Source organism: Lepus europaeus, chromosome 7 (assembly GCF_033115175.1).
Source record: "Lepus europaeus isolate LE1 chromosome 7, mLepTim1.pri, whole genome shotgun sequence".
NCBI classification, from domain to species: domain Eukaryota; kingdom Metazoa; phylum Chordata; class Mammalia; order Lagomorpha; family Leporidae; genus Lepus; species Lepus europaeus.
In genome coordinates, this window is record NC_084833.1 from 119,978,518 (window position 1) to 120,006,030 (window position 27,513).

At 40.3% G+C, this 27,513-nt stretch overlaps 1 protein-coding gene across 6 annotated transcripts in view; it reads right to left on the bottom strand.

The window, feature by feature from the left end:
* ZBTB44 (zinc finger and BTB domain containing 44) overlaps positions 1-27,513 on the bottom strand; it is a 67,943-nt gene that overhangs the window by 34,069 nt on the left and 6,361 nt on the right. The window contains exon 1 of one of the 6 annotated variants that reach the window (XM_062197360.1): positions 4,171-4,197. The exons of the other annotated variants lie outside the window; for them this stretch is intronic. The gene's annotated coding sequence lies outside the window, so the exon portion shown is untranslated. Of the gene's footprint in view, positions 1-4,170; positions 4,198-27,513 lie in introns of those variants that run through there. 6 annotated transcript variants of the gene reach the window in all.

Here is a 27,513-nt window from a genome sequence, read left to right on the forward strand (position 1 = left end):
TGGGCCAGATGAGGAGAGACCTTTAACTTTGAATTAAGTTAAATGGACAACAGAAGGCAAAAATAAAATATGATGAGTACCTATTGCCAATTTATGCTTGCTCAAGTTAAAAGTGACACAAATTTGTACATAATCTGACATGGCTGGAGGAATGACAGGAAGATAAAGATTAGACTGGGAAATGCCTTTCATGTCATATACTTGTTACATGCATTTCCCAACACACGTCTATGGAGATTCAGTCCCGTGATAAACTTACCACATACTATACACAACACAGGCAGTAAAATATGCCAATGGATAAATGTTTCATTAAATTCTGATCTGCCCATACCATTAATTAGAAAAGTTAAAATTTGGAGAAAAAGTTGCAACTTGAATTCATAATTTAAAATTTTAAATTAATCATTATAAACTGATAATGCAATTAATTTACAGCAATTAATATCCCCAGCATCATTTCCCAGTAAAAAGAACCATAGTTCTTTTTTTTTAATATTTATTTATTTATTTGAAAGAGTTACAGAAAGAGGGACAGAGCAAGTGAGAAAGTTAACAGCGAGATCTTCCATCTGCTGGCTCACTCACTCCCCAGATGGCTGCAATGGCTGGAGTTGGGCTGAGCCAAAGCCAGGAGCTTCCATGTCTCCAAGCACCTGAACTGCCTTCCACTGCTTTCCCCAGGCACATTAGCAGGGAGCTGGATCTGAAGTGGAGCATCTGGGATTTAAACCTGTACCTATATGGGGTGCCAGCATCACAGGTGGCAGCTTTACCTACTATGCCACAACACCAGCCCCATAACCATGGTTCTTTAGAGAGACCATTGATCCTATGTCAGAGGCAGTAAATTTTCTCCTGGAGCATCTTGACCAGAGAGCAAGGAAATTATCAAAGATTGCTAGGGTTTTATCAAAACCCACATCAGGGGCTGGTGTTGTGGTGCAGTGGGTAAAGCCACCGCCTGCAGTACCAACATTCCATAGGGGTCCCAGTCAGAGCCCTGGCTGCTCCACTTCTGATCCAGTTCCCTGCTAATGCACCTGGGAAAGTACCAGAAGATGGCCCAAGTTCCAGGGCCCTTGCACCCATGTGGGAGACTTGGAAGAAGCTCCTGGCTTTGGCCTGGCCCAGCCCTAGTTATTGTTGACATCTGGAGTATGAACCAGCGTATGGAAGCTCTCTCTCTCTGTAACTCTTCCTTTCAAATAAATAAATAAACAAACCTTAAGAAAAAAAAATCAATTTGAGAAGGCTGCTAATGGTAAAAAAAAATGGGACAATAAACTGTAATACATGAACTATGTTTAGGGGAGGGATTACGATGTAGCACCTAAGATGACTTTTTGGATATCTGCATCCTGCACTGAACTGTATTCAAGTCCCAGCTCCGCTCTGGATTTCAGTTTCCTGTCAATGTGGATCCTGGAAGGCAGCAGGTGATGGCTCAAGTAACTGTCCCTACCACCCACATGGGAGACCCAGAATGAGTTCCTGGCTCCTGGCTTTGACCTGGCCCAGCCTCTGCAGCTGTAGGCATATGAGGGAATAGAACCAGTGGATGAAAGCTTTTTTTCATTAATACATAAATTAGAAAAAGAAACATATCTAAATTCATGAGTTCATATGCACTAGAAACAAAAATAACAATCCTAACTCATTACCTTTAAAAGATACTATTGAACCAAATAATTATTTTGAAAACTGGCTTTAAAAAGAAATATAAATGGGTACTTCTGAGTCATCCAACAATATGAAGGAGTTCTCTCTTTTTTTTTTTTTTAAAGGATTTTATTTATTTATCTGAGAGGTAGAGTTACAGACAGTGAGAGGGAGAGACAGAGAGAAAGGTCATCCCTCCGTTGGCTCATTCTCCAAACAGCCACAACAGCCAGAGCTGCGCCGATCCGAAGCCAGGAGCTTCTTTCCGGTCTCCCATGCAGGTGCAGGGGTCCAACACTTGGGCCATCCTCCACTGCCTTCCCAGGCCACAGCAGAGAGCTGGACTGGAAGAGGAGCAACTAGGACTAGAACCAGCGCCCACATGGGATGCTAGCGCCGCAGGCGGAGGACTAACCCAGTGTGCCACGGCACTGGCCCCAAGGAGTTCTCTCTTTACAGAACTACTATAAATGAAGGAACATTAGAAGATCACCATTTTGTGGAATTTCTTTCCTCACAAAGAGGGACTGCACATTAACAGTTTATATCTTCATGCACACATACTCTGAAGAAAACCTATCAAGGCTTTTAGATCCAACTACCAATTCACAGTAAATAGGAAGGTGACAGGAACATGTTAAGCTACACCACAGCAAAGCAAACAGCAAAATCTAGACTCAGAAACTACTGAACAAAAGACTTAGCTTTTTGTAGGTAGTAAACTGTAAGGTAAAAGATAGGAAGGGAAAACTAAAATAGGGAACACACAGATTAAGAGACTTAAAATATTTTATGAACCAATCATACCCTATCTTATTTGACACAAACATGTAAAAAGAAATCTGAGATGATAGGCCGGCGCCATGGCTCAACAGGCTAATCCTCCGCCTGTGGCGCCGGCACCCCAGATTCTAGTCCTGGTCTGGGCACCGGATTCTGTCCCGGTTGCTCCTCTTCCAGCCCAGCTCTCTGCTGTGGCCTGGGAGTGCAGAGGAGGATGGACCAAGTCCTTGGGCCCTGCACCCGCATGGGAGACCAGGAGAAGCACCTGGCTCTTGGCTTTGGATCAGCGCGGTGCGCCGGCTGCAGCGCACCGGCCGCAGTGCACCAGCCGCGGCGGCCATTGGAGGGTGAACCAACGGCAAAGGAAGACCTTTCTCTCTGTCTCTCTCTCTCTCTCTGTCCACTCAGCCTGTCAAAACAACAACAACAACAAAAACAAAAAAACAAATGAAATCTGAGACGATTTGGACACGTTTTCACTGACCATTTGCCAATACCAAGAAATTATTTTTTATGTGGTAACATGACTATACATTTTATAAAACAGCTTTAAGATATACTGCATGTAGCCAGCGCCGCGGCTCACTAGGCTAATCCTCTGCCTGCGGCGCCGGCACACCAGGTTCTAGTCCCGGTCAGGGCTCAGGATCCTGTCCCGATTGCCCCTCTTCCAGGCCAGCTCTCTGCTATGGCCCGGGAGTGCAGTGGAGGATGGCCCAAGTGCTTGGGCCCTGCACCCCATGGGAGACCAGAAGCACCTGGCTCCTGCCTTTGGATCAGCGCGATGCACTGGCCGCAGCGCGCCGGTTGTGGTGGCCACTGGAGGGTGAACCAACGGCAAAAGGAAGACCTTTCCCTCTGTCTCTCTCACTGTCCACTCTGCCTGTCAAAAAAAAAAAAAAAAAAAAAAAAGGTATACTGCACGCATACATAATTCATCCTTTTGAAGTCTACAACTTTTTTTCCCCATAAAAACCGGTATGTACAACCATGATGATAACCAATTTTAGGATAATTTTATTACTTCAAAAAGAAATCCTGCATAGTTTAGCTATCACCCTCGTCATCACACCCTCACCTTTGTGCCAGCCATACAGAACCACTAATCTAAGCTGCCTCTCTAAATTCCTCTGTACAAGACTTCCATATAAGGTGGAGTAATATGTGGACCTTGGGGCTCACTGTACTTCACTCAGCAAGTTGTAGTATCAGTGCTTCATCTCCTTGTAGGGCCAAATCATTCTCCATTACACAGACTGAACACAGTTTGATTTTCCATTCATCAGCTGACGGACACTGGGGCTGTTTCCATCATTTCCGGCTATTATGAAAAATGCTGTTATAAACACAGAGGTTTTTGTGTAGACGCATTTTCAGTCTTCCTAGATACAAATGCAGGAGTGTAATTGGTGCATTACATGGTAATTCTACTTGTTGGAGAAACTGCCAGATGTTTTCCAAAGCAGCTATACCCTTATATTCTCACCAACAGCAAGCCAGGCTGCTGATTTCGCCACATCCTCACCAACACTCATTATCTGACATTTTGGTTCTTGCCATCCCAGTACAGGTGCTATGGTATTCTGCGGGTTTTCACTTTTTTGATGGTGTAGTCCTTGGAAGCACGTAAGCTGTCAGAGTTAATGAAGTCCAGTTTTTGTATTTTCTTTTGCTTTTTAGTGTCTTATCTACAAATTCTTTGCCAAATACAAAGTCATGACTCACCCTTGTTTTCTCCATGGGATTTTATAGTTTTAGATCCTACATTTTAGGTCTTTAATTCACTTTGAATTATTTTGTGAAGGGTCATTCTTTTGCATGTGGCTATCCAGTTGTCCCAGCACCATCTGTCGAAAAGATTTCTTTCTTCAGTGACAGGTTTTGGCAACTTCCTGAAAATCAGTTTGATATATCTGTATGAGTTTATATCTAGATCTCTACTCTTATGCTTACCCTTGTAACAATACATTGTTTGACTGGTGTTGCTTTGCAGTAGGTTTTGGAATCAGGAAGCGGGATTCCTACTTTGTCCTTTATCAGTATTGTTTTGGCCATTACAGGTCCCTTGCAATTCCAAATAGATTTTAGAATCAGGTTGCCAATCACTACAAGTCAGCTAGGATTGACAGGGATTGTGTTGAATCTATAGAACAGTTTGGGGAGTCTATTTTTCCATTTACTTTGATAGTCTTTATTTTGTTTCAGCAATGTTTGTAGTTCGGAGAATGCAAGTTTCACAATTCTTTTGTTAGGTTTACTCCTAGGGTGGGCACTGTGGCATCATGGGTTAAACTGCTGCTTGTGATGCTCCCCTCTCACACTAGAGTGCCACTGTGAGTCCCAGCTCCTCTGCTTCAGACGGAAGCTGGTTGTAGATCTCTCTCTGCCTTTCAGGTAGATGGAAATGAACAATTATTCCTAAGCATTTTATTCTTTTGATGCTACTGTGAATGGAACTGTCTTAATTTCATTGCATATATGTTAAGATATAGTTCTTTTATATACTGTAGGATTCCATTTACTGGTATTCTGCTGAGGATTTCTGCATCCATATTCTCATAGATACTGGTGTATCTTTTTTACTGATGTCTTTGTCTAAATGACTTTAACACTAGACTCATAAAATGGAATGGGAAGGGTCCACTTCTGTTACATGGAAGAGTCTATAAAGAATTGTTATTGGTTCATATGTTTGCTAGAACTCACATGAAACCATCTGAGCCAAAGATTTTCTTTGTGGGCATTAAAAAAAAATCACTCATTTGAGAGGTGAGGTGTCAGGGAGGGGTCACAGTAGAGAATGAATATACTCCCATCTACTGATTCACTCTTGAAATGCCCGCAATGGTTGGGTCTGGGCTATACCACAGCTAGGAGCTATCCAAGGTGGCAGTATCTCAACTGCTGGAGCCATCACCATTGTTTCTAAGTCTGTATTAGGAGGAAGCTAGAATCAGGAGCTGACACTCTAATCTAGGAGACGGGTATCTTAAACTCTAGGCTAGATGCCCACTCCTGTGAGTAGCTTTATAATTCAAACACTTTACTTGCCATAGAACTACTCAGATGGTGACTTCTTGAATCAAAGTTTTGCCCATTTCATCTATAATTGTTGGCATGCAAGTGTTCATAAGTAGTCTTTTATTTCCTTTACCTTACTTCCTTTAGCTGTAGTTTGCTCTTTTTCTAGTGTTGTAAGTAAAAAGTGAGGAAAGTGAGATTATTCATTTGAGATCTTTCTTCTGTCTTAATACAGGCATTTAACAACTAGAAATTTCTTCGCACTGCTATTGCAACATACCACACACATTTCTAAATCTTCCATTTTTTTCACCCTAAAATATTCTCAGATTTCCTTTTTGATTCATTTGTTATTTAGAAGTATGCTGCTTAATTTCCACAAATTTGTGAGTTTTCTGAACTTTGCCGTGCTACTCATTGCTAATTTTATTCCATTTGGTTTCAGAACATACTCTGCACATTATTTCAACCTATTAAAATTTACTGAAGTTTGTTTTATGGCTTAGCATAGGTCTACACTGAAGAATGTCCCATGCGTACTTAAGAATGTATAACCTACTGCTGTTGGGTTGAGTGTACCACAGATGTCTGTCAGGTCTAACTGGTTTATAGTGTCTATTTACTTGTTAATTTTCTCATCCTATGTATCATTCAAAGTGGTGTTACTGAAGTCTCCAACCATTAGTACTAAATTGACTACTTCTCCATTTGTCAGTTTTTGCTTCACATATTTTGGTACTCTATTACTATGTTTATATTATATACATTTATATGATTTATAATCTAAGTAATTTGTAAGTAATATGTTTATATACATATTTATGCTTATAATTGTTACAACTCCTGATGGAATGACCTCTTTATCAGTATAAAATGCCTCTAGTAACATTTCTGGATATAAAGCTTATTTGTTGGATGTTAGTACAACTCCAGGTTTCCTGTGGCTACTATCTAAATATTTATATCAACATGATTTATCTATTTACATCACATATCAATCTGTTCTTTACTTCAAATCTAACAGCACATAACTAGGTGATTTTTAAAAACCAATTTAGGCTGGCGCCGCGGCTCACTAGGCTAATCCTCCGCCTTGCGGCGCCGGCACACCGGGTTCTAGTCCCAGTGGGGGCACCGATCCTATACCGGTTGCCCCTCTTCCAGGCCAGCTCTCTGCTGTGGCCAGGGAGTGCAGTGGAGCATGGCCCAAGTCCTTGGGCCCTGCAACCCATGGGAGACCAGGATAAGCGCCTGGCTCCTGCCATCAGATCAGCGCGGTGCACCGGACGCAGCACGCCTACTGTGGCGGCCATTGGAGGGTGAACCAACGGCAAAGGAAGACCTTTCTCTCTGTCTCTCTCTCACTGTCCACTCTGCCTGTCAAAAATTAAAAAAAAAAAAAAATTAAAAACTAATTTAACAACCCCTGCCTTTTGATTATCTAATTCATTCACATTTAATATTTGACACAGATTAATACTTGTCATTCTACTTCAATTCTATCTCCCATGTCTTTTTGTTCATCTAGTCTACCTATTGCATTTTCTTTTGCATTAAGTGAATATTTTCTAATGTGACATTTAATGTATTTTTCATTATTTTTTAAGTTCTACTTTTAAAGTTGCTCTACGGTTTACAATATGCAGTTTGAATGATCAGAAATCAGCTCCAGATTTTTACTAGCCTGATTCAAGGGATATATTTCTATATAGTTCTATTCTTCTTCCTTCTTTCATAGTATTGTTATACATGCTGTTAGTAGTACAGACATAACATGTTGTTATAATTATTACTCTCTTCTGTGGTCATTTCCTTAGCCCAGTAACAGTTTTGCTCTTACCCACTATTTGTTTTGGGGTGTATGTGTGTGTGCTGTTACTGGCAAATATATTTACACATTTATCATATTTCTACATTACAGATCAACATTACAATTCACACTCATGTAAAACAACTTGCTTTTTAAGTGAATTCCAACAAGAAAGAAGAAAAAGGTTCACTTATTTTGTTTACAGTAACTGTATGATTACATTGACTGGTGTACTTTGTTTTACTGTGTACATTCAAATTACCATGTAGTATTCATTTGCTTTTAGTTTCAGAAAACTCCTTCAGTAGTTCTTGTAAGATGGGTCTGCTAGAAATGAATTCTTTTAGTTTTAACTGTGAAAGTTTTGATTTTGCCTTCATTTAAAAAAGACAGCTTTGTCAGGGCTGTGGCTCACTTGGTTAATCCTCCGCCTGTGGTGCCGGGTTCTAGTCCCTTCCAATCCAGCTCTCTGCTGTGGCCCGGGTAGGTAGTGGAGGATGGCTCAAGTACTTGAGCGCCTGCACCCACATGGGAGACCAGGAAGAAGTACCTGGCTCCTGGCTTTGGATAGGCGTAGCTCCGGCTGTAGCGGCCACTTGTGGGCATGAACCAACAGAAGGAAGGCCTTTCTCTGTCTCTCTCCCTCACTGTCTAATTCTATCTGTCAAATAAATAAGTAAAAATAAAAAAGACAGCTTTATTAGGTGTAACATTTTTCTTTGATCACTTTGAATATATGAATATGTTTTCTCATTACTCCCTGGCCTCCCCCACTTCTGAAAAGAAATCAGCTAGAAATCTTATCATGGTTCCATTTTAACTAAGTCATTTTCTTGCTGCTTTCAAGATTTTCTCATTTTGACTTTCATCATTTTTACTATGATGTATCTGTATATTTCTTTGTGTTTTTTTTTTTTTTAACTTGGAAGTTCAGAGTTTCTTGAATGTGCAAGTCAGTTTTTTAAAAATACAGGGAGTTTTCTCTGTGCATAATTTCTTTGAATATTTTTTCTGTGGTTACCTTTTCTCTCACTCCTTCGCCTGCTGATATGCCTGTTATGTATTAGTGTGTGTAATGGTGTTCAGGATGGTATCCCACATTTTTCTGACTGTTCATGTATCTATTCTTTCTTCTTGGTTCCTAATTGCTATTGATCTATGTTCAAATTAACTTTATCTTCTGCTAATTCAAATCTATTGATAAGCCCTTCTAGAAAATTTTACATTTTTTATTGTATTTTTCCATTCAAATATCATTATATGTTCTTTTACTTCTTAATCATATTTTTTTCTCTAGCTTGTGAACATAATTTTGAAGTATTTCAGGCTAAATCTGACATCTGGTATCCCTCTCACAGGCAGTTTGAGTTGTCTTCTGTCTCGGTGCATGGAGCACACTTCATTGTTTCTATATATGTCTCACAGTTTTTTTTCCCTGGAAGTTGGGCAATTTTGCTAATATGCTGTAGCAGTTACAGTTCCTCTCCCTTTTCTCTTCTTGTGCTTGTTAGTAACCAGTTGGACTATTTTAGTGAAGTCTACTTCCCTACATTCCCAGTCCCACAATGCCAAGCCTCTGTTGTTACTCCTTAGGGAGGTACATTTCAGTGTCACCTGAATTTACAGAACTCTCTTGAGTTCTTTCCCTTATTATACCCAGGTGTTAAACTATATTAATCATTATATTATTTTTCAACAATGTCAAGGGGTATAAATTGATCAGCAAATTAAAACAAATACAACTGTGGCTCCTTTGAAGGAACAGTTTCTGAAGTCTGTAATATCTGTTCTGGTCACCAAAAACTCTTTACCATTATCTTATTCCTTGGTCTTTCCCGTAAAGCAGACAGCACACAAGGGTACTTCAAAAGGCTGATGGAAAAAATGGAATTAAAACAAATTTATTTTGGAGCAAAAAAAAAAAAAAGCCATGTATATGAGGGGAGTCTTTAAAGAGTTAATGGAAAACACATACTATGAAAAAACTGTTTTGGTTTCAAAAAAAATTTTTGCACCAAAATAAACTTGTAATTCCATTTTCTCATGAACTTTTAATCACCCCCTTGTAAATACAGTCTGACTATTCATTTAATTCACAATCATCTCCCACAACTACCACTGTTCCTGACTCTGGTCTTGGCTTTGAAGTCTATATACTATGTTGTGGACTAAATCAGTTGCTTTATAAAGAGATTAGCAGCTCTCTCTTCTGGTCTATTCCTACCGGACAAAATCTCTGAGCCAGTACCCTAAAGCCAGAGGTGGAGACAATGGCAACTTCTCCTCTGACACTCCTGCTAGAGTACCCAGGATTCAAATTAATAATCTAAAGCTTCTGCCTTAAGAAGCCAGAAAATAACAAAATAAAACCAAAGCAAATAGAAGGAATTAGTAAAAAGCACAATGAAATTTAAAACAAAAAGAGAAAAATCTTAAAAATTCAAAAGTATCAGTAAAATTAATAAAAGCTATAGTAACACTGACAAAGAGAACAAGAAGAAATAAATTACTGGAAAAAGGAAAAAAGAGGATCTATTACTACAGATAAGGATAAGGAAGTACTGGGAACAACTGTACACACAAATTCTAGAACACAGATAAAATAGATCAATTCCAAACACATACTATCAACATTTCACCAGGATGAAGCAGATAATCTAAATAATTTTATAACTATTACAGAAATTGAATTGGTAATTCAAACCCATCTAAACACAAAATTTCCAGGTCCAGAAAGTTTCAGTGGAGAATTCTATGGAACATGAAATAAGTTACTATTGCTTGTATACAGTCTCTTCCAGAAAATAGAGGAATGCTTCTCAATTCACTTTATGAGGCCAGCACCACCCAGTACCAAAACCAGAAAGTAAAATTTTTTTTAAAAAAAGGAAACCAATATTCCTTCAAATGTGAACACAGCCATAAAGATTCTCAACAAAATATCAGCAAATAAAATCTAGTAAAATATAAAAAATAATAACACAAGCAAATAGGGTTTATCTGGGAGTACAAAGCTGGTTCAAAATTTTTTAAAAATCAGCCAGTCTAAAGAGAACCACATGACAATTTCAGTTGGTGCAACAGAAACAATTGAAAAGAAACTCAACATCTCTCATAACAAAATCTCAGCAGTCTATGAATGGAAGGAAATTTCCTCAGCTTGACAGAGGAATTACTAAAAAAAAAAAAAACCCTAAGGAGAGTAAGATGGGATGTCCCCCCGCCCCGAAGACCAGGAAAAAGGTAAGATTGTCCCCCTTTGCCAGTCTCATTCAACATCATATCTCAAGTCCTCACTAGTCCAAAAAGACATATAGATTTGAAAGGGGAAAAAAAAAATTGTTCCTATTCAGAGTTGATTATTTACACCCAATGACTTTTTTTTTCTCAAGATTTATTTATTTGAAAGACAGAGTCAGAGAGAGAGAGAGACAGACAGACAGACAGAGGTGTATCTTTCATCCACTGGTTCACTCTCCAAATGCTGCAACAGTCAGGGCTGGGTTGGGCTTAAGCCAGGAGCTTCATCTGGGTCTCCTACAAAGGTGCAGGGGCCCAAGCTCTTCAGCTATTTTCTGCTGCTTTCTCAGGTACATTAGCAGGATGCTAGATTGGAAGTGGAGCAGCCAGGACTTGAACCAGTGCCCACATAGAATGCCAATGCTGCAGACAGTGGCTTAACCTCCTGTGGCACAGTGCCACCCCCCACCCCAACCCTCAACCTTTTTAAAGGTGTCTCCTATAACTAGTAAGTGATAGGACACAAGGTCAACATAAAGAGTCCATTATGGGAGCAAGTGTTTGGCACAGCTGTTAGGATGCTGCTTAGGGCACCTGTATCCCATTTCAGAGTGCCTGGGTTTAGGTCCTGGTTCCACTTCTGATTCCCAGCCTCCTGCTAATGCACAGGTAAATGACAAGTAGGTGAGGCCCTACCACTCTCATGTGAAACCTAGACTGAGTTCTTAGCTCCCAGCATCAGCCTGGCCCAATCCTGGCTGTTGTGGGCATTTGGAGAGTAAACCAGCAGAAGGGAGATCTAACAAGTGAAACTAAAATTTTAAAAGTTAAAAAAAGGTCAATTATATTTTTACATTATTCCAATAAGAAATCTAAGCTTGAATGTAATTATCAATACCAGCTCCAGGAAAAAATGAAAATATATAAGTAGAAATCTAGTAATACATGTAGAGAATAAGAGTACATGTACAAAAATAAGAGACAAAAATAAGGGGTCAGCGTTGTGGCGCAGTGGGTTAAGCTGCCACCTGCGATGCCATATGGACACAGGTTTGAATTCTGGCTGTTCTACTTCCCCCAGTTCCCTGCTGATGCGCCTGGGAAAGCAGGGGCTAAATCGCCCAAGCGTTTGGGCCCTTGCACTCAAGTGGGAGATCCGGAAAAAGCTCCTGGCTTCAGCCTGCCCCAGCCTCAGCTGTTGTGGCCATCTGGGGAGTAACCAGCAGATGGAAGTCCTCTGTCTCTCCCTGTGACCTGCCTTTCAAATTAAAAAACAAAAAACATTTTTAAAAAAAGCAAAAATAGGGGCTGGCGCCGTGGCACAGTAGGTTAATCCTCTGCCTGCGGCGCCGGAATCCCATATTGGCGCCGGTTCTAGTCCTGGCTGCTCCTCTTCCAATCCAACTCTCTGCTGTGGCCCAGGAGGGCAGTGGAGGATGGCCTAAGTGCTTGGGCCCCTGCACCCACATGGGAGACCAGAAGAAGCATCTGGCAGCTGTTTTGGATCGGCGCAGTGCCAGCTGTGGTGGCCATTTGGGGAATGAACCAATGGAAGGAGGACCTTTCTCTCTGTCTCTCCCTCTCATTGTCTAACTCTACCTCTCAAATAAATAAAAAATCTAAAAAAAAGGCCGGCGCCGCGGCTCACTAGGCTAATCCTCCGCCTTGCGGCGCCAGCACACCGGGTTCTAGTCCCGGTCAGGGCACCAATCCTGTCCTGGTTGCCCCTCTTCCAGGCCAGCTCTCTGCTGTGGCCCGGGAAGGCAGTGGAGGATGGCCCAAGTGCTTGGGCCCTGCAACCCATGGGAGACCAGGAGAAGCACCTGGCTCCTGCCATCGGATCAGCGTGGTGCGCCGGCCGCAGCGCGCTACCGCGGCGGCCATTGGAGGGTGAACCAACGGCAAAAGGAAGACCTTTCTCTCTGTCTCTCTCACTGTCCACTCTGCCTGTCAAAAAAAAAAAAAAAAAAAAAAAAAGAACCACATGTACCACATACCTATACACAATTATACACAATTATAACCTGTCTGCTAAAAATAAAATAGAACTTTAAAAAATATTAAAAAAAAAACACAAAAATATGTCAAGGAATAACTAAGTAAATGGAGACATGAGTAAACTTCAAAAAACTAACAGAAAACTGAAATAAAAGTTTGGTGCAAAAAGCTTTTTTTTTAAACATTATTTATTTGAAAGGCAGAGTTTACAGAGAGGCAGAAACAAAGAGCGCAAGAGATCTTCCACCTGCTGATTCACTCCCCAGATAGCCACAATAGACGGAATTGAGCTGGTAAAAATCAGGAGCCAGGAGCTTCATTTGGGTCTCCCATCTAGGTGCAGGGGCCCAAGCACTTGGGCCATCCTCTGCTACTTTCTTAGGAAAATTAGCAGGGACCTGGATCAGAAGTGGAACAGCTGAGACTCAAACCAGCGCCTTTATGGGATGGCGCTGTTGCAGGCGGTGGGCTTTACTCACTACGCCACAATGCTGGCCTGGTGCAAAAAGCTTTGAAATCCATGGATACAAGGGTCTTCAAAAAGGTCATGAAAAACATGTACTATAAAAAAAAAAAAGGCATGGATTTCAAAATTTCTTCTGCACCAAAGTAAACAACTTATAATTCCATTTTCTATTAACTTTTAAAGGTATATTTCTATGAGCATTATGTTTATGAACTGGAACACTCAACAGAGTAAAAGATACAAATTTTTCTCAAACTGAGCTACAGATATAACACAATTACAATTAAAATTCCAGCAATATTTTTGTTGTTGCAGATATAGACAAGTAGATAATAAAATTTATATAGAAAGGCAAAAACTGGAATGCACAGTACAATTTTTAAAAATAAAATCAGGCCGGTGCCGTGGCTCAACAGGCTAATCCTTCACCTTGCGGCGCTGGCACACAGGGTTCTAGTCCCGGTTGGGGCACCGGATTCTGTCCTGGTTGCCCCTCTTCCAGGCCAGCTCTCTGCTGTGGCCCGGGAGTGCAGTGGAGGATGGCCCAAGTGCTTGGGCCCTGCACCCATGGGAGTCCAGGAGAAGCACCTGGCTCCTGCCTTTGGATCAGCGCAGTGTGCCGGCCATGGCGGCCATTGGAGGGTGAACCAACAGCAAAAGGAAGACCTTTCTCTCTGTCTCTCTCTCGCACTGTCCACTCTGCCTGTCAAAAAAAAAAAAAAAAAGAAAAAAGAAAAGAAAAAAGAAAATCAGACGAATTACACTAAAGACTTACTGAAGAGCTATAGGAATCTGGACAAAGTGATAGATGGAACAGAACAGATAACACAAACACACAAGAAAACATGGCTGATTTTTTCAAAGGGTGCACAAGCAATTCCATATAGAAAAGATACACAATTTCAATAAATGTTGTTGCAACAACTGAACATCCATATACAAAACACCTTTATACCACTGAGAGGTCAAGACAAAATGGGTCATCAAACTCAATGTAAATGTAAAGTATATACAAATCATTTAAAAGAAAGATAGAAAACTTCTGTGACACTTCTGTTTCCCTCAGAATTCAAAAAGGTAGAGTTCTTAACCATAAAACCAAAATGCTCAGTCAGAAAGAAAATATATATATAAATCAGACTTTATCAAAATTAAAACTTTTTGCTGTGTGAAAAACATATTAAGAAGTGGAAAGAAGCTTTAGCCTGGGAGAAACGATATGCAAATCACACATCTGTTAGAGAACTCCTATCTAGGGCATACAGTATAAAGAATTCTTTTTTTTTTTTTTTTTTTTTTTGACAGGCAGAGTGGACAGTGAGAGAGAGAGAGACAGGTCTTCCTTTTCTGTTGGTTCACCCCACAATGGTCGCTGTGGCCAGCAGGCACACCACGCTGATGTGAAGCTAGGAGCTTCTCCTGGTCTCCCATGTGGGTGCAGGGCCCAAGCACTTGGGCCATTCTCCACTGCACTCCCAGGCCACAGCAGAGAGCTGAACTGGAAGAGGAGCAACCGGGACAGAACCGTAGCCCCGACCAGGACTAGAACCCGGGGTGCCAGTGCTGCAGGCAGAGGATTAGCCTATTAAGCCGTGGCGCTGGCCAAGAACTCTTAAACCTTAATAGTAAGAAACCCATCCACTTAGAGGCTGAATTGGGCGATGGGATCTCTCCCTTTTGCCCACTATTTACGAGGTCTGTTTTATGTCAGGGAAGGCCAAGTGGGAAGCTGGGACTTTCATCCTTGCCCAGTGATAAAGAAAAAGCCCCTTTACTTCCCCCAAGTCAGTGAAGACACAGGTAGTGGTAAAATAATCACCCTTTTGGCCAGGGTGAGTCAGTCCAGGCCAAGTGGAGAAAGGGAACTTGCAGCCCTAACCAGCAGTACTGACAGAGTGGTGCTAACAAAGGCCACGTGAGGACCTGACTCTCATCCCTCCCTGGTAGTGAGGAGGCAGTGCTGTGGTTTCAGAGGAGGCCTGCTAAATAACACCTGGAGTCTCCCAACACAAACCCCAAAATGTCCAAATATGTCACTAATCATACCAAGAACCAGGAAAATCTGAACTTGAATAAGACAAGATAATGTACAAGATAGGTATCTGGTAAAGTGGATAAAATTTTGTTTGGGGGGGTGTGGTATATGGGTGAGTGTCTGGCACAGTAAGGATTAATTCATAGGTTGAAACAACCACATCCCATTTTGTGGTACCTGGTTTGAGTTCTAGTTACTCTGCTTCCAATCCAGCTTCCTGCTAAGTAGCAGATGACGGCTCAAGTACTTGGGTCCCTACCACCTACATGGGAGATCTAGGTGGGATTATAGGCTCCTTAGCTTTTCCTGCCCCAGACCTGGCTGCTGTGGGCATTTGGCAAGTGAGCTGTTTCTCTGCCTTACAAATAAATGAAAGAGACACTGTTTGGGATGCCTTTTGAATAAATACATAAATAAATGAATCTTTAAAAAATAAAAAAGGAATGATGAGAAATCAAGGCATCTTCAGATGGGAAAAAAAAAACCTAGTGATTTTGTTGCTAGCAGACCTACTCTAAAAAAAAAAAAAAGGGTTGAAAAGTTATTGAAATTGAAGACAGAAACACTGGAAGAGTAAAAAAAAAAAAAAGTGTTATCTTTTAATCCTATTTTTTCACAAACTTTTTGAAGCCCCTTTGTATTTATTTCCTCTTGCATTTTCTAAATAATATTCCTATTAATTGAAGCACAACTTGTCACACTGTTTGATGTGGTTCCTAAAGTATGTAGAGGGCAAATTTAATGACAATTATAGATGGGAGAGTCAAGAGACTTTCAAGGGAGACAAGGGGCCAATGTTTAGCCTAGCAGTTAAGATACCATGTCCTGTATCAGAGTACCTGGACTTGATATCCATCACTGGCTCCTTACTCCAGCTTCCTGCCCAAGCAGATTCTGGGAGGCAGCTGGTGATGGCTCAAGTAACTGGGTTCCTGCTACCCACATGGGAGAGCTGGACTGAGGTTCTGTTTGGCCCAGTTACAGCCATCGCAGGCATTGGTGAAGTGAATCAGCAGATGGAAGTGCTCTGTGCCTCTCAAATAAATTTAAAAACTTTCTTTTTTTTTTTTTAAAACAAGAGAGCTAACCCATGTGGAGGAGTGGGTAAAGCACCACTTGCCATGCCCAGCATTCCCTATCAGTGTACAGGTTGACATCCTGGTTACTTCTCTTCCAATTCAGCTTCCTGCTAATGTACCTGAGAAGGCAGTGGAAAATGAGCCAAGTACTTGGGCCCCTACCACCAACCAGGGAAACCAAGAAAGAGGGAGTTCCCAGCTCCTCACTTCAGCCTGGCCCAGACCTGGATGTGGCAGCCATTCGGGGAGTGAACCAGCAGATGGAAGATTTTTCTATTCCTTCTCGTTACTCTGCCTTTCACGTATTTTTTTAAGGGAGACAAGGCTCCTTATATACTTCAAATTTGAAATACTGGCATCAGTATACTGTAACTACAGCAAATTCAAAACAACCGAAATAAAACCAATTAAAACACTGGCAGCGAGCACGTGTATACACGTGAAAACATAAACATGAACTACTTACATGCTAACCACAAGAAACTCAATTTAGATATAATGATAGAGGTAGGGTAAGAGGATGAATATGGAGCTGCAACGTTCAACGAAGTAACTACTTGCCACGTGTGATTACTTTAACTAAAATTAAACAGAAAACTCAGTTCCACAGTCACACTTAGCAGTCGTCATTTCAAAGAGCACATTAAAAGCCCATTCAGGAGCAGGCACCCACACAGGGATTAAGATGCTGCTTGAGACACTCACACCTCATGTCAGACTGCCTGGGTTCAAGCCCTGGCTCTACTCCCAATTCCAATTTCCTGATTAAGTCCACTTCAAGAGAAGATGATGGCTCAGGTACCTGGGTCCCCACCATCCATGTTGGAGACTTGGAATGAGGTCTACGCTCCCAGTTTCAGTCTGGTCCAGTTTTGGCTGTTGTGGGCATTTGGGGGAGTAAACCAGCAGATGGAAGATCTCTGTCTCTCTGCTTTTCAAATAAAACGAAAACTTAAAAAAAAAATAAGCAAATTAGACAACTCTAGACCTCATACAAGTGAAATCATCCAATATCTGTTCTGTGTCATGGTTCCTTTATGTTGCAGTGTGTAAGACTCTCTTCTTAAGACTGAATAATACTCTACCACATATACATACCATATTTTGTTTATCCATTCAACTGGCAATGGATCCTCCCTCCCTCCCTCCCTCCCTTTCTTCCTTGACTTATTTATTTGTTGGAAAGGCAGAGAGACAGGGAAAGACAGAGAAAGAGAGATCTTGCTCCACTGGCTTACTCCCCAGGTAGCTGCAAACAGCCAGGTCTGGACCAGGCTGAAACTCCCAGGCCATTAGTAGGGAGATGGGTCAGAAGTGGAGCAGCTGGGCTGGGACTTGAACTGGCACTCCAGTACGGGATGTGAGCATCCCAAGCAGTTGCTTACACTCCGTTGTGCTACAACACCTGCCCCCCACCCAGCTTTTCATAACACACATTTTCCATTAACTTCTTGCAGACCTCACATAATTACTGTATTATAAGTTAAAATGTAGATTTTTTTTAAAAAGAAATTCATTCATTTAAAAGTCTGTTAGATATTGACACAACAGTTTCCCAAACCTACATTTTCTCAGAACAACAAAAAAGGCAGAGTGGACTTGATTCTTGCAAATCTCCTAAAGTATAAGTTTACTGGAAATCAGTTGAATTCTCACATCTGCATCTGTATTCAGTCTGCTGTGATACCATGTTTTGAGTAGCCTCTGGAAAACTTCAAAGTTTATCTAATCATGACAATGGCAAACAACATGTAAACACTGCTAGGAAATGATTTTTACAAAGACTTTGAAAGGTTTTGGGTATACCCAGGCTTACTGTTAAAAGACAGGAGACAGGAATTTGAAAGTAAGAATTTATAGGATAGGGCTGGCTTTTTGGTGTGGCAGGTAAAGTGGCTGCCTGCAACACAGGTATTCCTGCGGGCACCAGTTTGTGTTCTAGCTGCTCCACTTCTGTTCCAGTTTCCTGCTGATGGTTTGGGAAAGCAGAAGATGGTCCAAGTACTTGGGTCCCTATACCCATGTGGGAGACCTGGATGAAGCTCCTGGCTTCAGTCTGGCCTAGGGCTGGCCATAACGGCCATCTGGGGAGGGAACCAGTAGATGGACTCTCTCTGTAACACTGACTTTCAAACAGATGGATGGGGGGACTTAACAAATGTGAACAAAGGTCTAAGCGTTCTATTTAGGTAAAAGATGGTGGTCGAGAAGATATTTTATCTAGCCAAGAAAAACAGAACTTGCTGAAGAGCTTCAGCAGTTAGTTTCTTTACTGATAAGGAAGCCAACTAGGTACTTTCATATGTGAACTGAAGGTCTAGAATGTGTATGTCTGGGGCAGGGAGACACCTAACTACAGGAGAGCTAGGCTAGTTGAGAACTTGGTTTTGCTGCTGTACTTCAATTGCTGAATTAATCAGTTCTACAGATAGCTTACCCTAGTGCTTGTTTTGGGTTTGTTTGAAATAATATATGTCCTGGGTGCCGGCGCTGTGGTGTAGCGGGTAAAGCCACCGCCTGCAGTGCTGGCATCCCTTATGGGCACTGGTTTGACTCCCAGCTGCTCTATTTCTGATCCAGCTCTCTACTATGGTCTGGGAAAGCAGTAGAAGATGGCTCAAGTCCTTGGGCCCCTGCACCCGCAGGGAGACCTGGAAGAAACCCCTGGTTCCTGAATTAGGATGGGCCCAACTCCGGCTGTTGCAACCATTTGGGAAGTGAACCAGCGGATGGAAGACTCCTCTCTCTGCCTCTGTCTCTCTGTAACTTTGCCTTTCAAATGAATAAATCTTTAAAAAAATAATAAATGTCCTTATTACTTAATCCACTCCATTCAAGTTCTCTGATACAAAAATCAGTATTCCTGTCCGGTTTCCCCCACCTGATAAACCTTTCCTAAAAAAAAAAAAAGAGTGTCCTTATATAGGTTTACCAAAGATATTTAAATAGGTTCAACTAAATTCTCTGCATCTCTTTCACAAACCAGCTCTTCCTTTGAAGTTCTCTGGTCAATGACAAAAACAACTCCACAAAGTCCAGAAAGTCTGTGTCCTAATTCCTCGAATTTGTGAATCACACCTTCATGGCAAAAACTTGGCAGATGTTAAGTCTTGGAATGGGGAGATTAGTGTGGATGATCCAGCTGGGCCCTAAACACCATCACAAGGATCCTTTTCAGAGGGAGGCGAAGGTAGCTCTGACAGTGAAGGTGCTTTCACAGCTTCATGCGGGGCTGAGGGAGTGACACGGCACTGTGTAGGAACTGGAACGATGTGGCTACAAAATTAATGCCCACAGCCAACAGATGCTGCAAGATGCAAGGAATAGTCTGCTCTTCCCTTGAGCCTTGATTTTGTCCTCAATACTGATTTTGAACTTTTGGCCTCCAGAACTTTGAGAATAATTTGTTATTTTAAGTCATCCAGTCTGTGACAATTTATTACAGCAGACACAGGAAGCTGATGTAAATTATTTTTTCCTTTTCTTGTCAACACAGCCCTGGTTACTAGGACCCATCTCAAATCCATTTTCTCCACTGCCACTATCCTTGAATTAATTCTCCACCTTTATTCAAATGACCTCTAAAATATAATCATCTATCTCCAGATTCTTGCTCATGCCTAGTTTATCATACCAAATAGCTATAAATAAGTACTTGGTACTTTTCAGCACTTTCAAATACTTTGTCACATTTGACACTGATGTCAATATATTAAAATCCTTCATATAAGGCACACCATCTTGCTGATTAGGTTTACTAAGGTATATCTTCTCTCTCCAAGAATAATCTCAATATATTTATGAAGTCAAGTATATCTGTGATCCTAGCATAGATTGCTTAAAAATCTTTTGTTGTGGCATAGTACCAGCATCCCATATGGGCACTGGTTCATGTCCCAGCTGTTCCTCTTCCCATCCAGCTCTCTGCTAGTGGCCTGGGAAAGCAGTGGAAGGTGGCCCAGGTGCCTAGGCCTTGCACCCACTTGGGAGATCTGGAAGAAACTTATGGCTCCTGGCTTCAGATAGGCCCAGCTCCGGCCATTTGGGGAGTGAACCAGTGGATGAAAGACCTCTGTAACTCCGCCTCTCAAATAAACATATCTTAAAATATGTATAAAAATATATTTATGAGTTTTATTGAGATACAATGGATGTGCAATAAACTGTACATATTTAAAGTGAACAGTTTCCTGAGTTACGACATACATATCACCACCACAATCAAGATAAGCACCATTTCCATGATCCCTGTAAATTTTTCTATGTAACTGTTCCTTCCTAGGAATCATTAATTTGCTTTTTCATTTGATTAGCTGCATTTTCTATAAACGGTATCATATGGTATGTACTCTCTTTATTTGCCCGGCTTCTTTCACTTGACCATAAATTATATTGAGATTTGGGGCCAGCACAGGAATTAAACTTTCATTTTCAATGCCAAAATTCCATATTGGAGTGCTGGTCTGAGTCCTAGCTGCTCTACTTCTCATTCAGCCCCTTGCTAATGCGCCTGGGAAAGCAGCAACAGATGATGGCCTGATTGCGTGGGCCTCTGCCATCCACGTGGGAGATCTAGATGGAGTTCCAGCCTCCCAGCTTTGGCCTGGCCTGCCCTTGGCCATTGCAATCATTTTAGGAGCAAACCAGAGGATTCAGGATCTGTCACTCTGCCTTTTGAATAAATAAATCTTAAAAAATAATTATTATTTTGAGATGCATCCATTAATAGTTCTTTTCACTGCTAAGTATTATTCCACTGCAGGGATACAGTACAATTTGTTTATCATTTAAGTGTTGATACTTTTGAGCTGTTCCCAGTTTGGGGCTCTAACAAATAAAGATATTATGAACATTTGTATACATAGGATCTTAATCATTTCTGTTTCTATAACATTATGTGTGTTACAATGCTATCAATAACCTCTCTTACTATAGTACTGTGATTTCTCAAAAGAATCAGTGCTGTATTCTTAGCACAATATTTTACACATAACAGGTGATCAATGAGTTTACAGACTGTGTTCTCCCACAGACCCTCTTGCAATCTGAGGGAAGAGGCTGAGGCCTGACTGTATTCTGTAATTGCCTAAAACAGAGTAAGGATCTGAAATATGCTAAAGTAAATGTCTGTGGAAATATGGTACATATTTTTGCAATAAGCATATTCTTTTAAATTCACACTAACCAACTATGTCCCATCATTCTATGTATAGGACAGATGAAAAGACTTACACTGACCAATACATACGCCAGTTACGGTAACTTTCAAATAAATGTCACTGAAACAGTTACAGAATTGAAAACTTAAGACAATGAGAATAAAAGTTGAATGGCAAACGATGAACAAAAGAAAACTTAAGACAAAAATACATGAAGTAAAGTGTTTAACATAACATATAAACAATTTCATAGAAAATCTCTTTATACAGCTGGTTTAAGAATGAAAGACCCATAACTCAAAGTAAAAGCTTCCAGTTAAAATTATATGGAAAATTTACGAGTCAACTCAAACTAGTAAAAACTGCAACTCAAACATTACTTGCCCCCACCCCAAAAGCAAAAATAACATGCTTTTATTATTTTCTTTAGAATTAAGTTTTTTCTTTACAAACATAGAAATACTTCATATTTTAAATGTTCTAAGCTGGTCACTGCTGTCAATCTAAGTAAAAGCAAGCATCTGTATTTTTCATGGAAGGAGCCACATTTCTAGAATGAACTCATATGAGAATTCATATTTGCAAACAGGCTTTTTCTTTCTCTGAACACAAATAACAGTGTATGCAATCTTTATCTGATGGTTTATTTCCCAAGGGTCATCCTTAGTGCCTATGTTCAGAGAAAATTTCAAGTTGAATAATTTATCCAAATTTTAAGACCATTCCTTTTTTTTTTCAACTTATTTGAACCAGCAGGTGGAAGATCTCAGTTTCTCTCTGACTCTGCCTTTCAAAATAACTAAATAAATCTTAAAAAAAAAAAAAAAAAAAGATAAAAGAAGAGGGCCTAACCAGACACTGCTTCCTAGTTTGCCCCATGATCCTTCCTCCACGTGTGCTCTGCCATAAACACTTTCAGTTTCACTAGACAGCCAAACCAGTGAGGTCAGCCTGATCTTGGACTGTGAACCTCCCAAACCATGAGCCCAAATAAACTTCTTCCTTCTGTAAGTATGTCTCAGGTATTTATTTACACTAATGAAAATATGACAAATACATTAGCCCTGTAAGTAATAAAACCAAGATTTGAAGAGTCAATTCTCAGTTTGCCATCCCATCCCCATCATGTTGCCATTTATATGAATTCAAGCAGAGTACCTGAAGGATATTAGCTATTAATATCGTAGCATCATTATTGGAATGAAATCTTCAAGAAAGGGCCTATCACATTCACTCTTTTGGTTCCCCATATGGACAAGTGAAACTCAAGTTTGTTTTAGTCAACTGGCATGTAAAGAGCTCTTTTTTCCCCTAAAGAGCTTTTAAGTGTTTACAGTGAGTAGTTAAATAGTTCAACCATGGGGAGCCAGCGGTGTGGCTCAGCTGGGTAAGTGCCAACAGAGAAGCTGGTATCCCATATCAGTACAAGGTGCTTCAGGATCTCTTTCTCTCCCTCTCTCTGTTGTTCTACTTTTCAAAAAACAAAACTTTAAAAAGCTCAATTGTGTACACACTTTAAAATATATCAAATACAGTGCTTTATCTAACATAGCTTTGCACATGCTGTCATCTTTGATGTATTGTTAAGTTGAAATGTGTCCCCCTTAAAAAATATAACCCCAGAATCCCCAATACCTCAGAATGTGACTTTATTTGGAGATAAGTTTTTTGAAGAGGTAATGAAGTTAAAATGAGATTATTAAGATATGCTTGTTATAAAGGATAGACACATGGCCACAAGAAGAACACTGTGAGTTATGCACTACTGGAAACAGAGAGTGCTGTGGAATAAAAGATCCTTCCCGCACAGTCCTCAGGAGTCCACTCTGCCAACACCTTAACTTTGGACGTCCATTCTGTTAACAGCCACTCAGTTCATCCTATTTTCTTATGCTGCCATAATGAATATATGTCTGTTTTCCCAAATAATTTTAAAGTTAGCTATATTAAATTCTAATGGACTAAATATTTTGTCTAAAAGGCAGAGACTGTCAAAGGGGAGAAAAAAGCAAGACCAAATATACACTCTTTATCAGAAACCCACTTAACCCACAAATTTGTATGGAAGAAAATATACTATATAAACAATAGGTGGCTGGAGTCAGCTTATTTTTATCAGATAAAGCAGAATTCAAGACAACAAATATTACCAGATATAGTGGCAAATAGCAACCAAGAATGTGTTTGCATCTAACAACAATGCTTAAAAAATACACGTGAACACTGGCAAAACTAAAGGGATAAAGATAATTCCAAAATAATGACGTTTGAATACACTTTCCCTCTCTGCTACTGGAACTAATGGTACTATTAGCCACCTTAACATCATGAATATTTATAGTGCAGAACACACATTTTTTTTCAAATGCAACATGACTGTTTACTCCATACAGAGCATGTGCGAAGGCAAAAAATCAATCTTAATAAATTTTAAAGGAACAAATGCACACAGAAAACACAAATGTTTTCTCACTGCAATAGCAAAAGGAAAATCACAAATAAGATTATCAAGAAAACTCCAAATATTTGAAAATTAAACAACCATACTTCTAAATATCTATGATTTGTTCAAAGAACGAATCAACAGGTAAAACTGGAAAATATTTTTAATTGTATGATACTGCAATGTAACTATCAAGTGGATAAAGCAGTACTTAGAGGAATATTTATAGCTTTAAAATACATGCATTAGAAAGCAAAGTCTTGGGACTGGTATTGTGATACAGTGGATCAATCCATCACCTGCAATGCTGGCAGCCCATGTGGGTGCCCGTTTAAATCTTGGCTGCAGCCCATAATGGCACCAGCTGCTCCACTTGCAATCCAGCTCCCTGCTAATGTGCCTGGGAAAGCAGCAGAAGATGGCCCAAATCCTTGGGCCCCTGTACTCAAGTGGGAGACCTGGATGAAGTGCCTGGCTTCGGTTTGCCCCAGCCCTGGCCACTGTGGTCGTTTGACAAATGAACAAGCAGATGGAAGATCCCTATTTCTCCCCTTTCTCTCCCTGTAACTTTGTCTTTCAAATAAATAAAATAAATCAAAGTAAATAAAAAGGGAAAGACTTAAAATCAGTGGCATACAACTCACATAAAAATGGTTTCTATAAAAAAAAAACAAAAACAAAAAAAACAAAACCAACCAACCACATGGGGCCAGTGCTGTGGCTTTTCACTGTCTGCAGTGCCAGCATCCCATATGGGTGCTGGTTTCGAGTTCCGGCTGCTCTATTTCCGATCCATCTCTCTGCTCTGGCCTGGGAAAGCAGAAGACGGCCCAAGACCTTGGTCCCCTGCACCCACATGGGAAACCTGGAAGAAGCTCCAGGCTCTTGGCTTTGGGTCAGCCCAGCTACAGCCACTGTGGCCATCTGGGGAGTGAACTAGTGGACGGAAGACCTCTCTCTTTCTCTACCTCTGTCTCTGTAACTCCCCTTTCAAATGAATAAAATAAATCTTAAAAAAAAAAAAAAAAACAAAACAACAAAAAACAGAAAGTAAGTGCTGGCAAGGTATTGAACTCCTTGTGTTCTGTTTGTGGGAATGTAAAATGGTGCAGCCACTCTAAGAAACAGTATTACTTCCTCGAAAAAATGAAGAATGGAATTATCTTATGACCCAGCAATTCCATTTCTGGGTATATACTCAAAATAATTAAAAGCAGGGACATGAACAGATATTTGTACATTCAACTTCAAAGTAGCATTATTCACAATGGCTAAAAGGTACAGGCATCTCAAATGTCCATTGACAGATGACACATATAAAATGGAATATTATCCAGTATTAAAACGGATGAAAATTCTGATACACCTGTATGCTACAACATGGGGGAACTTTGAAATCACGTTAAGTGAAATAAGCCAGTCACAAAAAGACAAATATTACAGGATTTCAATTATGTGAAGTACTTAGGATGGTCAAGCTCATAAGCAGAAGGGTAGTTTCTAGGAGATGTAGGAATAGGGGAATGGAGAATAATCATTTAATGATTAGAGTTACAGTCTGGTGATGGCTGTATAACAACGTGAATGTACTTAATGTCACTCCACTGTACACTTACAACCTGCTGTGATGGTAAATGGTATGTGTATTCCATCACAACTTTTTAAAAAATATATGATATAGAATTCTACCTTACAAAGTCAAAAAAAAAGCAAAGTAAGCCCAAAATAAATATAAGGAAGGAAATAAAGCTCAGAAAGGTAACTCAAACTATAGGAAAAAAAAGAGCCTAACTTGATTCTATGAAAAAAAAAAATTAAGCAAAAATAAGGAAAATGAGGAGAAAAATGGGAAAGGGAAAGACAGCAGAAAGAAAACCTAAGAAAGAAACACAGAATAAACAGGATGGCAGGATATTTCAGAACAAGAGTATAAGGTATTTCACAGAGTGGTGCTAACAGCGTCAAATGCTGATGGGTAAGATATAAACTAAAGTTTATTTGACTTGGTCATACAGGAATCACTGATGACCTTCTAACAGCACATAAGACAGAAGTAGTAGAGTTAGATTCAAGATTACAATAGACAAAGATAAATACACGGTAATGAGGAAGTGAAAACTGAGTACAGGGACCAGTGCTGTGGCGTAGCAGGTAAAGCCACAGCCTGCAGTGCCAGCATCCCATATGGGCATCAGTTTGAGTCCCAGCTGCTCCTACTTCTGATCCAGCTGTCTGCTATGGCCTGGGAAAGCAGTGGAATATGGGCTAAGTGGTTGGGCCCCTGTACCCATGTGGGAGACCTGGAAGAAGCTCCTGCCTTGTGACTTCAGATCAGCCCAGCTCTGGTCATTGCAGCCATTTGCAGAGTGAACCAGCGGATGGAAGACCCCCCCACCCCTGCCTCTGCCTCTCTGTAATTCTGCTTTTCAAATAAATAAATAAATCTTTAAAAAGAAAACTTAGTATAACCTGTAGTTTGGTTCTAAAGATAAAACAAGGGGGTTAGCTGGAAGGAAACACAGGTTCAAGAGAGGATACTGATATCACTATAGAAGAGAAACCACAGAATTTTTTTTATTGTGCTAAAATAGAGAATGTTTTGATTGTTATTGGGAAAGATTCAGAGAAGAGGGAAGAGTTAAAAGATAGAGGAAACAGATAACAAAGGTCCTAGGATAGGGAGAAGGAAATGGGACTCAAGGCTATGAATGAAAGGATTAGTCTTCCACAGGAGATCCAGGAATGGGAAAAGAGAAGAGCAAGGCTGGCTGCAGTTACAGGTGAGGCAGAGGGAAGTAGCGGGAATCCTTATCTTACAGTTTTGTCTTTCTGAAATCTCTACCTGCTGAGAGGGAAGAGATGAAGGAGCTGGTTTAACAAATTTCACTTCCTGGTTTATGGAAAATGAAATATGAGAAATAACGTAAGCAGAAGGAAAATTAAACCAGAAGGACAGGTGGGACTCACTGAAGACCCAAATGAAACTGGAGATGGCAAATTTGTAATGGCAGTGATCTATAGCTTTAGAATTCAATCTCAGTAACTTAAAAAACCCCAATCAATGGCTTTGAAATAACAATAATCACTAGTTAGTAGTTAGTAGTTTATACTTACTTGGTATTCAACACATGTCAAGTACTGCTGAGAACCTCTGACACATTAGTTTTCACACAACTTTTTGAGATAGGTATCACATAACTTCATTTTACCAGTGAGGAAAATGAAGCACAAAGTAGCCCAGAGCCACACAACTTGTAAGAAACAGAGTCAAAGGTAAACCCAGGTGATATGCTCAAGTGTTTGGGCTCTTAACATTGTTCTATACTGCCTCTCAGACTAACTCAAAATAAACCTACTTAAGAAAGGAGGAAGAAACAGCATAATGTGGGTCCCAAAAGACAAGCAGTGATCTATGTAAATATGAATTCTCATAGAAGTATGGTTTTACAGTTTTATACCGCACATAAAGGGCCCCAAGATAAAAGAAAATGTCCTCCTTGATGTGGTTTTGAAAAAAATGGAAAATGCATATTATGGAAAACTATGTATGGATTTAAAAAACTTCTTGGACCAAAATAACCTTATCTTCTAATTTTTCCATGCAGTTTTCTGAAGTACCCCGTATACCAATGGAAAGCCACAACAAGGAAACGTGCAGTGGGAAGCTGCAAAGCAGAAAGGAAGAAAAGCAAAGAGCAACCTCCCACTCCAGCCCAGTAAAGAGTAAAACCCAGATGATCAAAATATAAAATGGAGAGGGGAAAATTGAAATTAAGAAAATACATATCAATAAAACAGTAATATGGAACAGAGACAA